Below are 17,408 nucleotides of genomic sequence, written 5' to 3' on the forward strand. Positions count from 1 at the left end.
ATGGAGCATGCTAGCTGCTTCCAGAGAAAATACTGTTATGGTTTTAATACAGATTGAAGCATTCTCTTTTTCAAATTCTTTCATTCTTTTTATTTTATTCAAGTCTTCTTGTACAAAACGATTAATATAGAAATGTTTTACATGATTGCACATGTATGACCTACCTCTACTGGACTGCTTACCATCTCATGGAGGAAGGTATAAAATTTGAAACTCAAAAATTAAAAAAAGTTTTAAAGTGTAATTGGGGGGAATAAACATATATATATATATATGTATGTATATATATATATATATACATACATATATATATATGTATATATGAAACCCTTGGTTAAGAACTCTTACACTCTAGGGGCAGCCAGGTGGTGTAATGAATAGAGCACTGACCCCAGGAGTCAGGAGGACCTGAGTTCAAATTTGACCTGAGACACTTAATTACCTAGCTGTGTATCCTTGGGCATTTAACTCCATTGCCTTGCAAAAAACCCAAAAAAACAAAAAAACCCTTGCTCTAGAAAAAAGTTGCCTAGAGCACTGAGGGAAGTGACTTTCCCCAGGTCACACAGCCAGTATGTATCAGAGTCAAGACTTAAATCTAAGTCTTCTTAATTCTGAGGCTAACTCTCTACCAACTATACTACACTGCCTTAATGCATTATTCTTCTAATAATAATAATTTTCTAGGGAAATAAGGGGTTAATGTGGCTGTGGTTGCTGGCACAGCTGGGGATCATTAATACCAAATGCAGGCCAGCCAGGAGAAGGCAGCTGTGAGGTGGGGCTGCTAGGTCTGTGTGTTACTGAAGGAAATGGGAAGGGAATGCAGTTTTTTTCCTTATTTACAACTTTGGTTTGGTTTTTATGCTCCAGAGAGGATCTGTGATCTCTTATTTGAATGTGGCTTTCCAGCCCTGGCACCAGCAACACCCACAGTAAATCTACTAAATCGCTTGCCACCCCATGTGTGGCACAAGACAGGGCAAGGCTGATGTTGGTTCTCAGCCAATTGTCTGGCTTGGGTAGAAGATGGGATTTTCCAGCCTAGGATGGGATGTTTTTGCTTCACTGGGATGTGTCCTCACAAGCCAAGCAAAGAATTGGGACAAATACCCAGGTGAGCCCTCCACTTTCACTTCCTCTGGCATTTCTTGGAGCATAGCCTCAACTCTCCCCTTTCTTCTAAATCTAGGGGTAAAGGATTAGATTTATTATGGCTGGTTGGGCTCAGAAAAGACAAGGGAGCTCTTCAAAGAAAACAAAATGAAAACTAAGCAACTCAAAGGATAGATGCCCTTTGGCAAAGTCCATCCTTTAACATCCTGTCTCCCACCATAGATGTCTCTGACCAAGCATTCATCCTTGAGCTGTAAGAACTGCCAGGGAGAAGAGAAATAATGACTGATAGGATCTAGATATTGTCTAGAGAAGAGAACAATTTGAATTATGCTTTACTCAATTTGGCACATAGCTTATTCACTTTTTCCATACATTGCCTTCCCACCAGAAGGTGAGCTTCTTGAGTACAGGTACTACATTTTTTTTTCTCTTTTTGTATCCTCCAGGACTTAGTATAGTGCCTGGAGATCAATCCAAATTTTTCTGTCATATGAAAAATTTCAAGGTGCTGTCATTCATCATTTCCATCCTCCTCCTTGCCTTTTCTTTACAACTCAGAGATGAGTGCTTGGATAGAACCATTTGTGGTGGGAAGATGATATGCTTGAGCATATAGTAAGTGCTTAATTAATATTTGTTGACTGACTGGATGGGAGGTTGAATATTAAATGCAAACCTTCTATAAGTGGGTTCTCTAATGATAATAATGATAAATGATAATAATAGCTAGTATTCATATAGCAGTTGTAAATTAAACTATAGGTAAAGATGCTGGGAGTGACAGATTGGTTTGTAACCTCTGGTTATCTATGAGACACAGCAGGGGGGAAAAAGGACATCAATAAAATATTTTTAAATACATAAAAAATACACAAAAATATTTTTAAATATACAAAAGGCCAGAAGTGAATAGAACAGCTTTTTAAAATGTTATATATTTGTGTGTATACATTTGCATATATAGATGTGTATTTTGTGGTTATTGTATAGTCATTTTTGACTCTTTGTGACTCCATTTGGGTTGTTGTTTTGTTTTGTTTTTGGTAGAGATACTATAACAGTTCATCATTTCCTTCTACAGCTCATTTTACTGTTAAGGAAACTGGGGTAAGAAGGGTTAAGGGACTTGCCAAGGGTCACATTGCTAGTGAGGATCTGAGGTCAGATTTGAACATGAAGATGAACCTTACTCTCTCCAGACCCAGCACTCAATACATTTGTACATATATACACACATACACATAGATGCAGAGAGATAGACAGAGATGTATACATTTTATATACTTCTTAAACAACAAACTGCACCTAACAAAAGTTCATGGTTTCCTATGAAAGTCTCTCATTCTTTGTTCTATAACATATAAAAATATTTGTATTTGATGATAGTTATTAAATTTGCAACAAGAAAGGAAAATTTATTTTTAGAAGTTTTTAAAAAATCCATTGACTTTTTAAATTTAATACTTAATTTTCCCCCAATTATATGAAAAAACAATTTTTACATTTATCAGATTTCAAATTCTCTCCTTCCTTCCCTCCCTCCCTCCATTGAGAAGACAAGCAATTTGACGTAGATTATACACATGTACACTTCACAAAGTTCTTGTGAGAACTAAACAAGAGAATATATGTAAAATGTTTTATAGATATTATTAATAGATACATATCAGGGTGGAGATCAATTGTCACAAGTGTAGGTTGTCTTCTCAAATTACAGAATTTTTGTATCAGAAGTGACTTTAGTGGTCATCTGCTATTATTGTCCTTTGCTTTTGAAGAGAACCAATTGCTTCAGTAGTGATTATTACCTGGATTTAAGTGAGGTAAAGTTGATGGTCAGTCTCACTTTATCTTTCAGAGTCATCAAAGTTCAGTGGTAGCACAAAAGTCCAGACAAATGGTGATGGCCAGGGATGCAGCATATGACCTTGACATTGTTCATATCTGACCAAGCTCTAGGGGATTCATAGCACCTACTTCAGTTGCCCGCGTGGCCACTGGTACAGATTATTCTCATCTAATGATCCTAGAAAAGCCTCAGTTTTCTCACCTCTAAAATAGAAAAATAATTCCTGCCTCAGAGCCATTGTGAAGAAAGCATCTTGTAAATTGATGTTATTTCATTAAAACCTCCTCCCCAAACCAGACAGTATTCAATTATAATGACCAATCTTGTTGTTGAAGAGACAAGAAAATGAACCTCCTTTCCTTTATTGAAGAGGTCATGATAGTGTGGAGTAATGTATAAGGGTATATATGTGAATTAGCTTTCCTGAACTACTTTCTCTTCTTTCCTCTCCCTTCTTTCCTTTATTTTGTTATAAGAAATAGTCTTTTCTGTGATGAGATTAAAATAATATATTCAGAAAAACCTCAATCTCAATTTAATTTAAAAATGATATTTATCTTGTTTCTCAGATTCTGCATGGAGAACACAAACTTTACTCCAATTCTGAGTGATCCCCTCTGGGCTCATGGGGATGTAATATCAGTTCATGGTCAATGTATCCACTAACCTAAAACTTCAGTGTGTTACAGATCATTATTGTATTCACTGACCTTCATTCTTCAAGGGAGTCAGCAGAGATCTCTGAAAAGCAGAATATGGTATAGGCTGAACAAGGTCTGGCTTGCTGTCATTGTGATATAGAATGCTGAAGAAGACCCAATATACACTATACTGGATGACTCTCTCTTTCTACAAATTCAAGTTATCTTTTTTCATTACAGAAAAGCACTTATTTTATCCCTAAGTGCATCAAGTTGTTGTTCAGTCATGTCCACCTCTGTGACCCCATTTGGGGTTTCCTTGGCAAAGATACAGCTATTTCCTTCTCTAGTGGGCCCCCATTTTATAGATGAGGAAATGAGGAAGAGGGTTAAGTGTCTTGCCCAGGATCAGATTTGAAGTCTGTTCTTTCTGACTCCAGGTCCAGTTCTCTACCCAATATGCCACTTAGCTACCCAAGATGCCAAGTAGAAACTTCTATTAACTGAGTTTCTCCCCATCAAGAGCTTAGAGTTTAATTTAAACACCAAGGCACACATGAATATGCTGGTCCAGAGCCATAATCAAGAATTTTAATAGCTAGAGCAAATTAAATTAAAGAGACTGGAGGTAGAGGAAGAAGATGGAGAGATGCACAAGGAATCTGAGATAATAATAATAAAATAATAATAATATCAGCTAATATTTATATAGTGCCTATTTTGTGCCAAACACCATGATAAGTACTTTATAATAACTATTACATTTGATTCACACGGCAACCTTGGGCAGTAGGGCCTATAAATTATTATTCTCATTTTATAGATGAGGAAACTGGGGTAAACAGAGGGTTAATGACATGCCCAGGGTCACATGGCTAGTCTGAGGACAGGTTTTAATTCAGTTCTTCCTGACTCCAGGTCTTTCCTTGTGCTACCTAGTTTCTTGAAGTATTCTCTAAGCCCCTGTCTCCTTATCTGTAAAACAGACAGAATAACACCATTACCTCATTAGGTTCCTATGAAGACTGAATCAGATAATGTATATAAGAATGTATACAAAGTACTTTTCAAAATCCTTAACATACTGTATCAATGAAGCAACATTTACACAAACAAGAGCGTGATTCTTGACCCCAGGCTAAACCCCTGAGAAAGAGAGCCCAAGAAGGCAACATTTTTGTTCTTTCACTACCATGAAATCCTAATACTGTGTCTTTGCTATTTACAGAACAAAAATGAAAAGTTTTGGTTGTCTTGGCACTGAATTAGACTGTACTACCTCATGCAGCAGAATTAGACTTACCCACAAATTTTAGAAGAAAACTGGGTAAAGTCCTGACCAGTATATTTAGAAGTTGACAGTGAACATTCAGACAGAGTTGTATTTTCACCATGTGGGGAGGTCTGGTGAAAGTAATGACTTGACTTGGTTCCAGTTATACTAAATTTGACTAGGAGAGAAGGGAAAAAGGGAAACAGTTAAAGTTATATTAGCTTTGCTTCTTTTGAAGTAGATTTTTAATCTATGATGTTGATAAAAAATATGTTGAGCCAAGGAGGAGAGAGGAAGCCACAAGCGGAAGCCATGAGATTATTAGCTGGCATTCCATCAATAAAATTTACCCAAAGACCATTCAACAGCTGGCCTTACATAGGATCATAGGATTTAGACCTGGAAGGGACCTTTGAGATTAACTGGTCTAATTCCCTCATTTTACATGTAATCCTATGTCAAAGTGCCTGGTGAACCCTTCAGGGAATTTCCCCGTTCACTGCTTCCTTTGCTTATTGCTTCCATCTAGAAAATCCAGAAAGGTTATACCTACAAGTATACTTAGTGTATTGACATTAACTCTCCTCGCAAGAATATAATTCACAATACTCAAAGATGAACAGCCTTATAAGCAGATCAGAGAGAACAAATAGATTCACAATAGAGATCAGAGAAAATAATAGCACCTTCTAAGAACAATGCTCTTCCAGAAACCTAGATGCTTCATACATTAATAGTCATGTCCTGGATAGGGTTCACAGTAAGGTGACCTCTAGATCTACAGTCCTGGCAGTCACTCTCCATTGATTATCTACACATTCCATCTGCTATCTTGTACATCACTCTGGGGATCACCAGCACTCTCTCTTCAGAATCAGAATCATGGAATCTCAGAGTATGAAGGGAATATAGAAGTCATCTAATCTAAAGTGCCTGAGTAAAAATCTCTTCAACATCTCTTCCATTTTGCTTGGCAACATCTAATAAAGAGAAATTTATGATCTCCAAAGGCAGTATACTATACATTTAGAAAGATCTAATTGCTTCAAAAAAAGTTTTTTCCCTATATAACCAAGTGAAACTGGACTCTTTGCAGTTTACTTTTTTTTCCCCATTGCTTAGTTCTGCCATATAAAACCAAGAACAAGGTAAATCCCTCTTCTGCATGGCAGCCATTTAAAGATTTAATGATAATCAATCAGATATTCTCTGGAAGTCTTCTCTTTTATAAGCTAAATATTTCCAGTTCCTTCAACCAGTCATTGTGTAACAAGTTTCTCGCACATTCCTTTGTTCACTCTAGTCTCTATGATTTCATACTCTTTCTTGCTAAGATTAATCTCTTTAATTTTTCACTTAATTTCATGCTCTCCTCTTCCCTCCAAGAGCTTCTTTCATTGACCATTCTCCTTTTCTCTCATCTTCAATTCAATCAGTTACACCCATTCTCAAAATAGGATAACTATCCATCCCTATTTCTTCTTTTTTGGTTTTTACAAGGTAATGGGGTTAAGTGACTTGCCCAAGGCCACACAACTAGGTAATTAAGTGTCTGATTCCAGGGTTGGTGCTCTATCCACTGTACACCAAGCTGCCCCCAATCCCTATTTCTTTCTCACTAAACTGTGAGAAGAAATGGTGTACACTCAAAATCTCCAATTCATCACTTACTCTTTCCCCAGCCCTTTGATTCTATCACCCCACAGAAAATATTCTCACAAGCATTTTCATATATGATCTCTTAAATGCTAAGCTCAATAGCATATTATCAGAGCTTGTCTTCCTTGATTTGTTTATAATTTTCCATACTATTGACTACTTCCTCCTCCTCTATGCCCACTGTGTCTTTTTTTTTTCTGTGATTGAATGAGGTAAAAACTGCTATGAGTTACTCGTTAGAGGAAAGGGGTAACTTTCTTCTCTCACTCCTAGTCATGATATGTTTATAAGCATATAGTATCTTGTTTCTTTTGTGTTTCTTCTTACTTGATCTTTGAGGGGCAGTTAGTTAACTTAGTGGATAGAGCACTGGACCTGAAGTAAGGTAAGCTAAGAGTTCTAATACAGCCTCAGACACTTTCTAGTTGTGTTACCCCGGACAAGTCACTTAACTTTTGTAGTGCTCTATCCTCTGTACCACCTACTTGTCTACAGCAACTTCAGGGATCCTGACCTCTTGTGCCACCCACAATTAGATACCTTCAGAAAGAGCTACATATGGGAGGAAATTCAGGAGAATTTCACAAAGAGAGGAAAGGATTCCTGGTAGCCAATTCTCTAAATTTATGCCTCACCATCTTTATGTTTGAGCCTACCTTCTCCAGAGACCTTTTACATGTGCAAGGAGAAAGAGCATTGCCCAGTTTAGGGAGACTGTATTTGTAACTACAGTAATTGCTATGCTTTCACAGGCAATACCTATTCTAAAAGTTAACAAAATTTTACTAATGATTGGTTAATGATGGAGAACATACAAGAAGGGGAACTTGTTAGTAAAAATACTAGTAACTTCAATTATGCTCAGGATTATTTCTTAGACCTCTGATTTGAGTAATCAGCCATTCCTTAAGGATCATGACCAATGCTATGAATATGAAATAGGAGTTATCCCAGAGATGGTACAGTGTCTCTAAGAGGTCATATAGTCTCTGTTCAAAAAAATCTAATCAAGAGATATTCACTACCTCCTCAGATAGTCCTCTCCTCTTTCAGATGGGTCTAATAGAAAATTTTTCCCCATGTGGACAGAATAAATGGCTTCAAATTTGCAGATGACAGAAAGCTAAATAAAATAACTAATATACTGATGACAAGTGATAGAATCCAAAAAAAGATCTTGGCATGTTCTCAGAGGTGCCCATTTCACAGTCTGGCATATGAACTGTAAAATACTCAATGTACCCAAATAAAATCAAAATGTAATTGGGAGGGATGTCTAGGTGGTGCAGTGGATAAAGCACCAGCCCTGGAGTCAGGAGTACCTGGGTTCAAATCCGGTCTCAAACACTTAATAATTACCTAGCTGTGTGGCCTTGGGCAAGTTAAGTGGGCAAGCCACTTAACCCCATTTGCCTTGCAAAAACCTTAAAAAAATGTAATTGGGAAATATGTAACAAAATAAATAAAATACAATAAAATACAAATAATATTAATTTGTGGTTTTCTAAGTAAATAAACAGCTTTGATACCCCTGGACTAGAACACAGGACTGAATTTAATGAGATGAAATTCAGTAGTGATAAATGTCAGATCTTAAATTTGGATTCAAAAAAATCAAATACACATATGTATTTATCAAAGCAAATTCCCTACCGGGGGAGAAAAAAACCAAAATCATCTTCCCAAATAGTAGACTGAAAAAGTATGATTAGACAACAATTTACATGAAGAAAAATCCAGGGAGTTCAGTGAACTTCCATCTCAGTGTTACAGCAGTATAAAACTACTAATACAATCATTAGTCAAATTAAGACAGAACTCCTGGGAATAAGGAGATGACAGTCCCTCAGTACTTTGCACTGGTCAAATAATAGTTTAAAAACACTGATAAACTGAAAGAAAAGAGTAAATAAAATGGTGAAGAGCCTTGAGTCTAGGTCATATAAGAATCAATTGAAGGAATTGGGGGTGTTAAGGCTGAAGAAGAGAAGACTCAAGAGACATGATAACTGTCTTTAAATGTATTTGACAGGCTATCATGTGGAAGATGGACATTTGATTTTTTAAATTTCACTCCAGAAAACAAATCCAATAGCAGGAGACAAATTTAGGGTTGACCTCAAGAAAAAACTTCCTTACAAGGAATTAGAGCTATCTAAAAGGGAAGTGGGCTGATTTAGATAATGAATTCTCTGTCACTGAAGATTTTCAAGTAATAGTTTGCAGGTTTGTTATAGGAGGAATTTCTTTCCAATGAGGTAGACTACATGCCTCACTTAAATCTAAATCACACACAGGTCAAGAAATGTGATGTCACTGGTCCTCTTCAAAAATGAAGGACCATCAACAATAACAACAGATTAGATAGATGGTCATTGAGATTCCTTCAGACACTAAGATTCTATAATTGGTGAAGCCACTACTCTTTACAAAGTGTTTCAGAGTAGTCTTGTCTGAGCATTTCTAAACATTCTCATTTTGAGTTGAGTCCCATACCAAGTAAGAAATAGATACTAGGTTACTAGGTTAAAGCTGCTTCCCTTAATAAATCCCTCTTAGTGTCAGACAAGCAGAATAAATAGCTAGGCTAAAAAACTAGTTTCTCCAGAACTGGAGAATAATCTTTTGAATCTTTACCACACTGACCCCCAAATCCATCCTTGATTATGAGCATAAAAATATTTTATTTTTTATTTTTTGCTAAGTAATCTTGCTCAGTCTCCTGCCTTCATAGTTCATATCGTTCTGTGAAAACAATGACAAACACAGTGAGTTCCTTTCCTTTTTCTGGCTAGATAGATTATAGTATTCTCCAGTCATTTTTGTCTTTTCCTCTGTTGATTTTTATCCAAATGTTTTTCACCTCTGATAGATTTACACTCTTCTTCCTTCTTCCAGTACCTGTATTTCTTCACAAAGTATGTTTGTTCTTTTCTTCGTATTCAATGGTATGACCATACCCTAGTCTGTCTACTTTTACATATCCTTTTTTTTCCCCTTTGACATAAGGTATACCCTTCCAGAGCAATTCTCCAGTCAAGGGTCTCATCCTGCCCAGGTTTAGTGAGTTAAAAGGTTAAATTTGCATCTTTGTCTTCAAGGTTCTTATTATCAGTCATGGATTTTATTTATTGTGCTCTTTCTAGTATTTTGTCTCCTGTAAATTTCTAAGTATCTTAAACGTTATTCTACTTGCACTCCAGATACATCCATGGGAGAGGGGTCTTAATGTAGGGTTCATGAATTTGATTTGAAATATATATATATATATATATATATATATATATATATATATGTACATATATATATATATATAATTGCATTTCAATGTCTTTGTGTTCTTTTGTAATTCTTTTTTTTTTCTTCTTCTTTTTTTTAAGGTTTTTGCAAGGCAAATGGGGTTAAGTGGCTTGCCCAAGGCCACACAGCTAGGTAATTATTAAGTGTCTGAGACCGGGTTTGAACCCAGGTACTCCTGACTCTAAGGTCGGTGCTTTATCCACTAATGCCACCTAGCCGCCCCCCTTTTGTAATTCTTTGTGTTTCACTTAAGGCATTTAACAATATTATTCTGAGAAGAGGTCCATAGGCTTTACCAGACTGTCAAAGGATTCTATGAAACAAAAAGGGTAAGAACTCTTACTCTAAAAAGTTTTAGTGTAATTTAAGTAGTTTTAAACTATTAAAGTTTAAAGCAGGACTAAAATTTTTGGGACATCCGGTATCACTTGTTGAATATGTGTTGGTAATTTTTATTCTTCTCCCTCCTTTTCAGTACAAAATCCTTTGACAAATTTGAAAATCTCCAAGCAGAAATATTCATACTAGCCCTCATTAGACATGCTCCATTCCTAGCTTGTAGCCTCTCATATCCGCTTGTGATGATGATGCATGCTATTTGTGATGCAAAAAATCAAATCTTTTTCTCAGAAATATTCTTCTTAACAAGCTGTCCACATCTCAAATTTGCCTTTCTTTTCTGAAGCACTTTTTTTTTCAATTAACAACAATGATTAAAGGGGAAAAGCTGCCCTTGTCCCAAAAGTTTTTTTATTACCTGCCCAAGATGGTGTCTTTAGCAATGCTTTCTGTATTCCTTCTGGCAGTATCATTTGTGCCCATCTGAATAACCAGGAGTGGGTGGTAATGGTCTAGTTTGACCAGTCTTGGAAGATTCTTTGCAATTTCCTGGATCTGTGCCCTGGGGAAGACAGCAGATATCTCTATGTTGTTTGTTATTAGGTCAACAAATAGCTACCTCTTCAGGGCTCATCAGAGGGTCATCAACCATCACCTTACCTCATTCCTTCCTCTGACCTTTACTGGTTGATCTCTCACCTGATAGCACCTGGGGATTCACAGTCATCATTTTTATTTTTGAAGAATAAGCAGTTACTTTCTTCTCAGAACATTGGCTTCATTCCAATTTGGGGAGATCCTCATATCTGTCACATCTCTACAAAACCAGAAGGGTTTTTCTTCGTTTCTCTCTGGTGTCACATTCTACTCTTATTGCTGTTGTTTGGGGGTGTCTGACTCTTTGTGATCCCACTTTAGTATTTCCTTGGCAAAAGTACTGGAGTGGTTTGCCATTTCCTTCTCCAGTTCCTTTTATAGATAAGAACATTGAGGCAAATTAAGTGTCTTGCTCAGGATCACACATCTAATAAGTGTCTGAGGCTAGATTTGAACTCATGAAGATAGGTGTTCTTGATTCCAAGCCAAATGTCCTATCCATTGCACAACCTAGCTGTCTTTTTTTTTTTTTTTGCAAGGCAGTGGGGTTAAGTGGCTTGCCCAAGGCCACACAGCTAGGTAAGTGTCTGAGAGCAGATTTGAACTCAGGTACTCTTGACTCTAGGGTGTACTCTATCCACTATGTCACCTAGCCACCCCACTAGCTGTCTTTTTTATCTTCTAATCTGTTAAAATAGATGAGTCCCTCTCCTATGAATACTTTTCTCTTCTAATAAGAAAAGAACTCATTATCTTTCCTCTCTCAAATCCTTGCCCCTTCCCAATTCCCCTATTCCTATTGAGAGTACCACCATCTTCCCAGGCACATAAGACTAAAAATTTCAATGTCATCCTCAGTTGCTCTCTTGTGCTTTTTCCATATATTCAATCTATTACCTAGTCTTGTCATTTCTTCCTTCTCAAAATCTCCTTTAAATAGTTCCATCTCTTCATTCACCCAGCCACCACCATGGTGCCAGCTCTTATTACCTCATGCCTGGAAAATTGTCTTCTGGTTGATCTTTTTGCCTCAAGTTTCTCCCCATCACAGTTCTTTTTAATCAATTCTTTTTAATAGTCAAAGGAATTTCAGGTCTGGATATAAAGCCACCCCATTCAGTGAACTCCATTGATTCCTTCTTACCTCTAGGATCAAATATAAAATGCTTTGATTAGCATTTAAAGTCTTTTATAGGCTGACTTCTTCCTACCTTTCAAACTACTTACTGCCATCTAGCTATAGTGGCCTTTTCCCCATTGCTCCCACATGATATGCCATCTTCTGTCTTGTTCATTTTCTTTGGGTGGACCTCTCTCTTCCTCTTAATCTTCACCTCTTAGCTTCTCTTAAGTCTCAGCTCAAATTTCACCTTCTGCCAGACATATTTCCAGGTTTTTCACTGCTTGTGCTTTCACTCTAAGAATATCTTCTACTTATATGTTATATAGAGCATAGAACATAGAGTTATATAGTTGTTTGTATCTTGTCTCTCCCTTTCAACTGGGAACACCTTAAGGGTAGGGACTGTTTTTCCCTTTCTTTTTATTCTCAGAGCTTAATATAGTGCCTGACATATAGTAAGTAAGAGTTTATTAAATGCTTGTCATTTGACTGATTTTATTTCTGCATACAAACTTTTCCTCCATTTTTGAAAACATTTCATTCTTTCCAATAATGAAGAATTGAGAGATATTCTTCAGTTCTCTTCAAGAGACATTCTTCGGGGCAGCTAGGTGGTGTAGTGGGTAAAGCACTGGCCCTGGAGTCAGGAGTACCTGGGTTCAAATCCAGTCTCAGACACTTAATAATTACCTAGCTGTGTGGCCTTGGGCAAGCCACTTAACCCTGTTTGCCTTGCAAAAAAACAACCTAAAAAAAAAAAGAGACATTCTTCTAGAAAATAATTTGCATAGACAATAGTCATTGGACCATGACAAAAATACAAATATCTTGCACTCTCTAGTTTACTGAAAAATCTTTCTGCTCTCTATACTTGCTAAACAGCTCTCAGATAGCCTGAATAGCTTCTTTGCTTTATTTTTACTGTGTATTTTGGCTTTATATGGTGTCCACTTATAGATGTCTTCCTGTTTTTATTTCTATATCACTATAAATCAACTTATATTTGACTTATTTGACAATTTATAGATTTTCCAGTCTATAAAATGAAAAATTTAATATTGTTACCATCCAAGATTGTTATGGGGGAAAGTGCTTTGTAAAATATAAGAAGGGAACAGAAAAATAAACTTAAAGTCTTTTTAAAAATTAATATATTTTAAATATCATCTTCATTTCCATATATATATATATATATATATATATATATATATGTATTTTCTTTTTCCTTTTCCCCATTTCTCCCACATGATATGCCATCTTCTGTCTTGTTCATTTTCATTGGGTGGACCTCTTTCTCCCTCTTCACCCTACTCTTAATATATAAGCTATCATCATCATCATCATTATTATTATGAAGGAAACAAACATTTATTAAGTTCTTGTAACAAACAATGTTTTAAGTACTTTACAAGGCACCTGGATGCCAGGTGCCATTACCATTCCACTTTTAATTTTGAAGAAATTGAGACTGACAGAAGTTAAGTGATTTGCCCAAGGTCATTCAGCTCAGTGTCTAAGACTGGATTAGAATTCAGGTCTTTCTGACTCTAGGCGAAGCACTCTATCTACTATACTACCTATCTGCCTCAGTTATTGTCTTAGTGATATTTTAAAGGATTTATGATTTTTTAAGACCTATAATCCCTCCAGCTGGATCTTCATATGTCTTGACATACATCTTGCCACTGGACTCTGATGACTTTGGAGGAGAAAGTGAGGCTAATGATGAGACATAGTTCTGCCTCACTTAAATCCAATTCACTCACATGTCAAGATATCACTTACTATCATGATATCATTGGTTCCCTTTGAGAAAGAAGGAAGAACAAACAATTCCTCCAACAATCTTTTTAAAAAAGTTTTATTGATGTCTTTCTCACCAACCAAATTCATTTCTCCTTAATGGAGAAATTATGGTACTTCATCATTATCACTGAACCTTTTCTTACAACAGTTCAGAAGACAACAGACAGCATTTCCCTCTTTCTGCCTCCTTACTCTACAGAGAATATGGTAGTATATGCTTCACCATCAGTTCTCTGGGGAGATATTGGTCATTCCAATTAGTCAGAGTACAATTGACTTTTCATGTTATTTTCATTTAACAAATGAATTATTCATTCACTTATCCTACCCTGATACCTCATTTAGCATGGAGGTGACCCTTGATTTTTATAACTAATGCTTGCATAGCAGGAGTTTTGGTAGGTCCTGTGATAGTGACACAATTTTGAATATGGGCTTGGCGATGGTCTATATATCTCTGATTTGAGGGACAGTCTAACCAATTATCTTCATCAAGGTTAATCACTAGTGTGCTTGTGAATTTTTAGATCTCAGCAATTGTTACAGACCATCTCAAGGTTAGCTGAGGACATTTTCATCAAATAAAATAAAAAATCCTTGAAGTAGTAGAAGTAATTTTAGTAACTAGCATTTATGGATCACCTTAAAATTTGCAAAGAACTTTACAAATTTCTCATTTCTGAATATCACAACAACCCACTTGAGAGGTAGGTGCTACAATTATACTCATTTTACAAATGATGAAACTGAGGCATACCTCTAGAGCTTGAGTGAACTTGCCCAGGTTTAGATAACTAATAAATGACAGAGGCCATATTTGAACTCTGGTCTTCCTGACTCCAAGTCTAGTGCTCTATCCCTTGTGCCTCCTACCTGTCTTGAGGTAGTCAAGTTATTATATAAACTTTAGTTCTTGTAGTATTTTATGCTTTTCAAACACTTTCCTGTGGATTCTTATGAATTCAAGTATTCTATTTTTCCAAGTATTTTATTTTAGTTCAAATTGACTAAAGTAGAAAGAGTGAAGGATTCTAGAATCAGGATGCCAGAGTTCAAATCTTACTTCATCCCTATGCTCAAAAATTAGGAAAAAAAGACCCTATATAAACAAAAAAAATTATGGAATCTAATTCTTCTGGTGGCAAAGAGCTAGAAACTAATGAGGTACCCATCATTTGAAAAATTAATAAATAAGGGATATGAATATAATGAAAAACTCCTATGGTATAAAAAATGATGAAAAGGAAAGTTTCAGAAAAAACTAGAAGACAGTGAAAAGAGCCAAGAGGATAATTTATACCATAAAATCAACATTTAAAAACAAATGATTTTGAAAGAATTAGAAGTTCTGATTAATACAATGAAAAAAATTGCAATTTTAGAGGACCTATGATGCTGAATTCTACCTACCTCCTGACAGAGGTTGTAGACTAATGCATAGGATGAAACATACATTTTTGAGTAATTTTTTATTCTAGGAAAGAAGAGAGAAAAAGAAATGCTTGATAACTGAAAAAAATCTTTCTTTAATCCCATATTAACTGTGTGACTTTAGATAAGTCACTTATTTAATCTCTTAGAGTCTCATTTTCCTCATCTGTAGAAAGGGAATAATAATACTTTTACTACTTACATCATGGTTTTGTTGTAAGTTATTAATATTGTTGTTACCAGGCTTAACTGGTCTACATCCCATAGTATTAAAAGAACCAAGCTGAGATGCTGTATAGACAGACTTTGAAAAACTGTAAAGAAGAGACTTTGGTCATACAACCAAAAATTAGAGAACTAGATTTTTCCTCTATTCCTCAGGACCTCTCATGTCTCTCCAAAATAGAAATTATGGGGCAGCTAGGTATCTCAGTGGATAGGGGATTGACCCAATGCAGTTTTACCTGTCTCTTTGGTTTAGGAATCTCCTAATTTAAAAGGGGTGCAATTCAATGAACTACTAGGCAAGAGATTTCTGGCTAATCCCTAATGTATTCACTTAGCACCTTCTCCTCCAGGACCAGCCAACCCCCAGGCTTAAGTCTACAAGATTTCCCCTACTCTCACCTGTCAGTGACTGGGAAAAAAACAAAGATAGAACTGCCTGCTTAGACAGTAGCAACACTCTGTTCTGCAATAGAAAATTGGGGGACAGAGCAAACTGGGGCAGGGACCACTTGAGTGGGGTTGTGTGACATCCCATTTAAACAAGGAAAGAGCCCAGCATTTAACTGAGGGCCACTTCTGTCCCCCAACAAGTCACTTGGGATAGAGATGATGGAAGCTGGTGAATCTGAATTGACCCCTGAATTACCCATCATGGGAGAAGTCTAAAATGGCTTTGAGAACCATCACTGAAAAAGAAACCACACTCAAAGAGGAAGGACTCAAAAAAATATCTATAGAGGACTATATGAAAAAAAAATAACTGAAATTATCATAGAAAACACTGTGATGAATTAAAGAGATAAGTCACTTAGCCTGAAGGCTGGTCTAGATGGAAAACCTTTGAGGTTTCTTCTAGATCCACATCTATGATTCCTGATTTTCTTAAAGAAAAAAGAAGACAGAATCTTCAAACTATGGGTCTCTTACCTGGCCTTTGGTTCCTGGAAATATTTGAGAATCCGTTATTAAAGGATGGTTTGTGATCATTTAGATAGGAACATGGTTCTTATAGATCCAACATGGTACCCTGAAAATGTTATCAAAAACAAAAAGCTATCCATTTGAAGATGTTTATCCAACATACTTACGTAATTGAAAAAATCTGAGTCAATTAGTTATTAAGTATTTATTTGCCAGGATAAGCAGTGTTAAGCCAGGAGGATACAAATGCAAGTAGAAATTAAAACAGACCCTGCCCTCAAGGGGTTTACTTTTAATAGAAGGAGACAACCCATAAAGCCATTCCTGAAGCAGTGGTTCTTAGACATTTTTAATCTTCTTCTCTCATTTCTCTTCCACCTGATCTTACTATTCTAAAAAGTTCTAGATAAATAGTATAAGATCTAGAATAATTCTAAGAAAAGGAGGGAGATAGACAGCTATATATAAGTGGAGCAGTAGAAGTCATGCTTAGTTTGCAGTCAAAAGCCTTGTTCAAATCACAGATCCACCATTCACTACCTTTTTTTGTTAAGAATTATTATAGGAGTCCTGCAGTCAGGAGGACCTGAGGACTCTAGCTTTAGACACATAATAATTATCTAGCTGAGTGACCTTGGGCAAGTCACTTAACTCCACTGCATTACAAAACCTAAACAAAACAAAAAAAGAATCATTATTAATTATTGAGTGACTCTTCCTTTCCTCAAGGCACAGTATATTAGGTATTAGGTGACATTACAGGTTATGTAGGTGAAAGGTTCTGGACTCTTCTCTGATCTCTCAGGCTCACTTGGGACTTGCCATATGAGTTAATTCATTTTCTTGGAAAGGGCAATTGAGACCTGAGATCCAAGCCCCAGTATATCCTGGCACATGGTCCACTTCAGGATGGTGCTACTATACAATATGGCCCCCCCAAAAGCCACATGTGAACACATCCTGCACTGTTAGGTATAGACTGGGAAGATGGGATTCTGGGTCTACACTGTGGCTATTACAGGCATGGAATTGAAGACTACTCAGGTCATGGTCAACCCCATAAGCCTGGGGGAGTGGGGAGCAGAAAGGAAGAAGGGATTGCTCAGTCTGGGGCCTCACTTC

At 36.4% G+C, this 17,408-nt stretch overlaps 1 protein-coding gene across 1 annotated transcript in view; it reads left to right on the forward strand.

Moving 5' to 3' along the window:
- Window positions 1-365: 365 nt before the first annotated feature.
- ARMC2 (armadillo repeat containing 2) overlaps window positions 366-17,408 on the forward strand; it is a 389,015-nt gene continuing 371,972 nt past the window's right edge. Inside the window, exon 1 of the mRNA XM_074187300.1 lies at window positions 366-1,117. The gene's annotated coding sequence lies outside the window, so the exon portion shown is untranslated. The remainder of the gene's footprint in view (window positions 1,118-17,408) is intronic.

Source organism: Macrotis lagotis, chromosome 5 (assembly GCF_037893015.1).
Source record: "Macrotis lagotis isolate mMagLag1 chromosome 5, bilby.v1.9.chrom.fasta, whole genome shotgun sequence".
Classification (NCBI taxonomy): Eukaryota; Metazoa; Chordata; class Mammalia; order Peramelemorphia; family Peramelidae; genus Macrotis; species Macrotis lagotis.